The following is a 7,653-nucleotide window of genomic DNA, read 5'->3' on the forward strand; positions in this document are numbered from 1 at the left end:
GGACATACCCTATATGTACACAATTGAAAGTCAACCTCTCTATATTGACCACCTCGGTAAGTTGTATCTGGACCTTGACACACGGTATTAATTTACTCTCTATAACTGGACCAGTCAAGTCCACTTTGCACCAAGTGCAAGAAAAGTGAAATTCAGAATTGGTAGCAATGAATTTCTTTCAAGAAGAATAACAAAGAATACAATATTTTTTACTTTGATTCAGCAGTAAAGATGAGATCTTTAATGCTGACGAATGTGGACTCTTTTTCAAGGGGATGCCTGACAGCAGCCTCATTATGAGGGGTGACAAATGTAAGAGTGGAAAACCTTCTAAAGAACATTTCAGTTCTGTGGTGTGCTAGCTTGACCAGAGAGAAGCTAAAACCTTTGATGATTGGTAAACTGGCAAAACCACACTCACTCAAGAACCTACAGCCCAAAGACCTTCCCATCACCTGGAAATCTAACAAATGTGCATGGATGAGTGGTGCTTTATTTGAGGAGTGGACCGAGAAATGAAGAATAAACGGTCTATTCTCCTTGTAATGGGCAATTGTCCTAGCCATCCTCAAGTGAATCATTTTACAAACATGAAACTGATTTTTTTGTCTCCAAACACTACATCAAAAATTCAACCTCTCGACCAAGGCATAATGAAAACATTCAACATGTACTACCGAGGCCAGCTTCTGCAGTGGGTCATTGCTATAACGCAAACCAATGGTCCGTCTGTAGAAGCAAAACCCTACCTTAACCCTGATCCAGAAACAATTTTCCAATCAGTATCAACCGAGGTACAGCCCAGCGGAAAAGTGCTGGAAGCAACTGATGAAGCAAAAGAATTAAGTAAGGACACAGAAATTGCAGATAGTCATCTGCCATAGAAAAATGCCCAGGTATGCTGAGTGGTATAGTCAGCATTGAGAGTGCTTTGTTTACCTTCCTAAAGAGAAAGAAGCAGACTAAAATTGACTTTTTTCAGAAAGATCACTTTGATTTTGTATGATACAGTATTATATGAATGATTTTCCTGTTTTCACTATGTGTGTTTCTGCATGACATTCGCTAATAAAAGCTGTACAATAAAATGAGGCACGTACATAACAGTACAGTTGTTCTATATGTTGACAACTTTCGTTCAGTCCCGTAGGTGGTCAACTGTCAGAGGTTTTACTGTATCATTCTAGATGTCTAAATGTAGAATACAGATGTTTAAAACATTTGTATGTCTTCTTTATATCACATATGTACATGCACACATTTGTTTTTATGATGCTTTGTCATTTATTTATATCCTTTTAATTCTACATTTTTCATTTTGAAAAACATATGTATGATGATTGTTCTTTCTTCGAAATAGAATTCCAGATCTAAGTTTATTTACCTACCAAAATTATCCTTCCAAATCTAATCATACATATTATCATTATGTTGGAACAGGCAAGTGGGCTTCAAAGGCATTTCCATTAGGTAAGAAGGCTTGTATTCAACCAACTTGTTCTTCAGTTATCCTAAAATCATTCAGGGCTTTAAATATTAAATAAATAAATGCACTTTAAATAAAGCAAATCATCAAATACGAAACCAGGACACAAATACCAAACCAGTAAAGATTTTTCAGGAAGGCTTTGTACACATCTCTGGACTGATGGCTAACGACCTCATGAATAGTATAAATAGGAAACAGTAGTATTAACTCAAAAATATGATAGATTACAAAATGTCTACCAAGAACAGATACCAAAGGTCATTGGCTGTAACTTTTGGCAGTAACTCTAGCTTCTCATCTGGGCTATATCTAGCCAGCTTAACCTTCTTTTCTTATAAAGTCTCATTTTTAAAATATGACACTCTAAACTACTGTAGACTTTAATAAATGACTCTGTGAGTATTATGGTTAAATTCCAAGAAGTAATTAAGCCTCTTAGTTTTACAATCCAAATTATTAAAATATCCCCAAACAAAGAAAATTTATCTATACAAAAAATGTATCTGCACAAGAATTTTCACTAACATCAGTAATGTCCGGACCGGGTATAACACAGTTAAAACTTTAAATTGAATTGAGATGGAACATAAATCTAAGATAAACATTTCTAAATGAATTTGTTCACATCATGTTTTTCAAAACTAGCTAAGATTATACTGACATGTCAAAATATACTTTCTCCTGCTCACACAGCTTTTTTTATCAGGCTTAAATTTCTGAGAAAAGAAATGAACATTAAAAAAAAGAATTGGGAGAATTTATTCCACTTCATGTCTTGAAAGCTGTAATTAAAATTCAATATTGCATTTTACATATGGATTTTTATTTGAAACTCCTGTCATGACTAAATCTTAAGCTTAGCTGGTTTAATAGAGCCCAATAAAACAGCTCTATTGAATTATACCAAGCCACTGTAGTACACCAGGCTGAAATCTGCTTCTCTTTTATTCCTGACCACCATACTAAGATTTAAACTAACAATGTGTGGTTAGCATCCAAGAACTATTTATGCATAGTATAGAAACTTTCAAAAGCCACCCCTCTTCCTTCAAAGAAAGTGCATACATTTACACCTCAAGTATTTCCCTCGTCTGCTATTCCTATTGTCACAGTTATGTGCTAACAGATCTGCACGCACTTGCCAAGTATCACTCACTAGAAACGAAACACCCCCACAATATGGATCCATTTTAAGAGGGTTTTTTTTTTCATTTAGTGTTGGTCTCCTATCCATAAAAGACTGTACGTACATAATTCAAATGCAAAAATCTCAATTTAATTCTTATACAGCAAAATAACTTTGTAATATACTTACAGATAGATATAAACAACATAAATGAAAGTTCTACTTTATAAATATTAAATAAACCTTAGTAATGTGTGTGTGTGTGTATTGGTAATATAGTTGTCATATGACTTAATCATGGGTTGGGCATGTTTATAGCTCTTTTTATGCCTAGCTGCTCCAGCACGTCACATGTTTCTGAACATCGGCAGAAAACTTTGCCAGCTTCAAGTCTCTCCCTCATCCTTTCCTAAAATGATCAATCTGAATTTCACATCAATCCAGGCATTAACAAGGAGTGTATGTGTTAAGATTTATAGGGGAAAAATTAAAGACACGAATGAGAGTATCTGTTTTCCATAATGAACTTTAAGGCCAAAACCATGTAACTATTACATTTAACATACATGACTTAAGATTGATAATTAGCCTTGATTCTGGAAAACATAGTATATTTATAATGTGCTGTTTCCCCACACTTTCTTTTTTTGTTGTTGCTTTAGAGAAATCTACAAATGAAAAATCATTAATTTCCAAGCTGGAATAATATTCAAACTTTCTTCCATAGGAAAAAAAAACCCTACACATTTTCAAGTACAGTATAAATAAGGACTTATTCATATAAATCTCCAAAGAAACGGTATAGCTGCAGCTATCATACCTGAGCTGCAAAACTCCAAATGCTAAATCGAACCACTTTGGCCTAGTGCAGGGGTGTCAAACTCAATTTCATTGAGGGCTGCATCAGCATTGCAGTTGCCCTCAGGGGGCCGGGTGGGTATGGCCAGGGTGGGCATGGCCTACTGAGTGGGTGTGGCTAGAGTGCATATGGCCTACTGGGTGGGCGTGGTCAGCTCTACATCGTTCGCATCAAGGATGCCTGTGGGGGCCTGGGCAGGAGTGGGACAGATCTGAGGGTCTCTGGCAGAAGGAGGGTCTCTGGGCCAGGGCCAAGGCAGTGGGGGCCGTTCCCTCACTGTTTCCAGGATGGCTTCGCGGGCCGCATGAAACCACTTTGCAGGCCGGATCTGGCCCCAGGGCCTTGTGCTTGACATGTCTGGCCTAGTGGTTAAGGCACCAGGCAGAAAGCAGGAGCTCTGAGTTCAAGTGTTGCCTTAGCCATGAAAGGGAGCTGGGTGACTTTGGGCTAGTCAATCTCTTTCAACCCAACCCACCTCATAGGGTTGTTGTTGTTGTGAAAATAGAAGGAAGATGCATTGGATATTCACCATCTTGGGTTGTTTGTAGAAGTAATAAGGGCAGGATATAAGTAAACAAATAAACAGCAAGAAGAATACAGAAGACTCTTCTCCTTTATATCTAGTTGCCCCACAGAGGTAGGCTAAATATGTACAGTGGGACAAAAAAGTATTTAGTCAGCCACCAATTGTGCAAATTCTCCCACTTAAAAAGATGAGAGAGGCCTGTAATTTTCATCATAGGTATACCTCAACTATGAGACAAAATGAGGGGAAAGAATCCAGGAAATCACATTGTAGGATTTCTAATGAATTAATTCGTACATTCCTCAGTAAAATAAGTATTTGGTCACCTACAAGCAAGATTTCCGGCTCTCACAGACCTGTAACTTCTTCTTCAAGAGGCTCCTCTGTCCTCCACTCGTTACCTGTATGAATGGCACCTGGTTGAACTTGTTATCAGTATAAAAGACACCAGTCCACAACCTGAAACAGTCATACTCCAAACTCCACTATGGCCAAGACCAAGGAGCTGTCGAAGGACACCAGAAACAAAATTGTAGACCTGCACCATGCTGGGAAGACTGAATTTGCAATAGGCAAGCAGCTTGGTGTGAAGAAGTCAACTGTGGGAGCAATTATTAGAAAATGGAAGACGTACAAGACCACTGATAATCTCCCTCGTTCTGGGGCTCCACGCAAGATCTCACCCCGTGGGGTCAAAATGATCACAAGAACGGTGAGCAAAAATCCCAGAACCACACGGGGGAGAGAGAGCTGGGACCAAAGTAACAAAGGCTACCATCGGTAACACACTACGCCGCCAGGGACTCAAATCCTGCAGTGCCAGACATGTTCCCCTACTTAAGCCAGTACATGTCCAGGCCCGTCTGAAGTTTGCTAGAGAGCATTTGGATGATCCAGAACAGGACTGGGAGAATGTCATATGGTCAGATGAAACCAAAGTAGAACTTTTTGGTAAAAACTCAACTCGTGGTGTTTGGAGGAGAAAGAATGCTGAGTTGCATCCAAAGAACACCATACCTACTGTGAAGCACGGGGGTGGAAACATCATGCTTTGCGGCTGTTTTTCTGCAAAGGGACCAGGACGACTGATCTGTGTAAAGGAAAGAATGAATGGGGCCATGTATCGTGTGATTTTGAGTGAAAACCTCCTTCCATCAGCAAGGGCATTGAAGATGAAACGTGGCTGGGTCTTTCAGCATGACAATGATCCCAAATACACCGCCCGGGCAACGAAGGAGTGGCTTCGTAAGAAACATTTCAAGGTCCTGGAGCGGCCTAGCCAGTCTCCAGATCTCAACCCCATAGAAAACCTTTGGAGTTGAAAGTCCATGTTGCCCAGCGACAGCCCCAAAACATCACTGCTCTAGAGGAGATCTGCATGGAGGAATGGGCCAAAATACCAGCAACAGTGTGTGCAAACCTTGTGAATATTTACAGAAAACGTTTGACCTCTGTCATTGCCAACAAAGGGTATATAACAAAGTATTGAGATGAACTTTTGTTATTGACCAAATATTTATTTTCCACCATATTTTGCAAATAAATTCGTTAGAAATCCTACAATGTGATTTCCTGGATTCTTTTCCCCCATTTTGTCTCTCATAGTTGAGGTATACCTATGATGAAAATTACAGGCCTCTCTCATCTTTTTAAGTGGGAGAATTTGCACAATTGGTGGCTGACTAAATACTTTTTTGTCCCACTGTAGCCTTAAGTTCAGACTGATTAGCACATTTCAAGCAGTTTTCCAGGAATGCATTGATGAGCAAATGTTGCAATTCTATTTCTTGATATTAAAGGGCCCTTAATACTACAATCTATGTCCTTTTGGTTCCCCAGCCTCTTTGAAATCTCCCTTTTAAGGGTAATTTCTTTAATCTCTTAGGATGTATTACAGAAGGGCAATTCCTACCTTTATTTCAAAATAATATGCACAATTATCAGTAATCTTGAAAGAACAGACCTGAATGCTTTGTATTTTTAAACAAGTATATATAGTGACAAATATCTCTCTCCCTTCACAAATATTAACATGGGAGGAAACATAAAAGCCCTGAATCAGAAATGACTGAACTGAGAATTGGCACATCATAACGGATAATTTTATTATCTGTTAACTTTTAATCTTCTACTTCACAATTTGTATTCATTGGCTTTATTGCACTGTTAAACGTGTACTGAGTTGCAAATCAGCAAAACATTTCACGATTGGCAAAAAGCTGAATTTGATCAACCCTCCTAACAAAATACATTAGTCTGCCATTTTAAAAGTCATTTATATAAGTACACATCACTAGTCTACTACTCTGAGCAGCTATGCAAAGAGACGTTGGCTGGATAGTACCTCATCCTAAACTATAACGTGGACTTTGATTTTGACCTGAGGTTGTTTCAATAAACCCATTATGGCTTATCCAACAAACCAGGGATCAGCAAGCTATAGATTACACCGTAACTCCAGCTTTGATAAGGTTTTACACTGCACCTTTTTTTTATGGATGGCCATATCACTATAGTAGGCACTTTCTGAATAAGCAGTTTCTCCCATGATGGCCAATGTCTTCACACACCCTCTACATTTCCACCCTGCATTTGAGCCATAAAAGTTAAAGACCCCTGCCCTGCTTCCACAAATGGAGAAATTATCACTGGCAGTGCTAAAATAAGTGATGATTCCACATAACTTAGAAAGCCACAAAACGTAATGGGGCTGATCAGAAAGGCAAATTTAAGAGTGCTTCAAAGAGTAACCTCTCTTGTAGCAGCTCAGCATGTAAAACCATCCAGGCCAATCTACTCATTCAGTTTTCTCCAGACTGGGCCCTCTCCCACATGGACCACAATTCCCATCTACAAAGCCCCTGGCACAGTGGCTGGGAATGATGGGCACAGATATCCAATAATTCTAGATGGCACCAGTTTGAGGAAGGCTGGCCTTAACATCTTCAAATGCTGGAGCCTGATGCCGAATCCCTCTAACTGGAAATTTATTTACTTACTACATTTCCACACAGAATAAGCTTAGCCCTTGCGCACCTCGAGTAGAGGCTCCAGTACTGAAATGGTTCAGCATGAATTTCCCTAATCCGGTTAGTATAGGAAAAGGAGATTTTAACTCAACAGCCAGTCAGTCACCTTTGGGTAGGAAAGCAGTGGGTCTATGCTGCCTTTCAAAAGATTTTTTTTTAAAAAAAAGAGAACCACCCTATTCAGAAAGCACCAAGGATCCCTCATTTTAAAAGATGTCCGGCGCGGGTCGTTTCCGCAGCACTTTGGTTTCCAAACGAGCCGCTTAAATTCGCTTCCTCTAACCCCGCGGTTAAGGCAGCGGGCAAGGAAGGCCCTCTGCCCTCGAGCAGGAAGGAGAACTCGAATAAAGGGAGAATGTTTGTAGGGATCCCGGATGCTCTCTTGAGCTTGGTTGCTTTCTTGCAGACGTACACCGATGTTACCTATTTGGGGTAAGGAAACGTCTGCAAGAAAACAACCAAGCTCACAGAGCACCTAGGACCCCACAGAGCACCCGGGACCCCTCCGAACTCCCTCTCGGCGTCACACGGGGCTCCGCCTGGGCCGCGGCGCTATGTGTGGGGGAACGTCAGAGCGCCGAGTCGAGCCCCACTCGAGAAAACGTCAGAACGGGCGAAAGGCAA

At 40.1% G+C, this 7,653-nt stretch overlaps 1 protein-coding gene across 1 annotated transcript in view; it reads right to left on the reverse strand.

Annotated features, from left to right (window-relative positions):
* The window catches only part of GTDC1 (glycosyltransferase like domain containing 1), a 258,670-nt gene that overhangs the window by 250,366 nt on the left and 651 nt on the right, over window positions 1-7,653 (reverse strand). The gene's annotated exons all lie outside the window — the stretch shown is intronic.

The sequence above is a fragment of the Vipera berus genome, assembly GCF_964194415.1.
Source record: "Vipera berus genome assembly, chromosome: 1".
Taxonomy (NCBI): Eukaryota; Metazoa; Chordata; class Lepidosauria; order Squamata; family Viperidae; genus Vipera; species Vipera berus.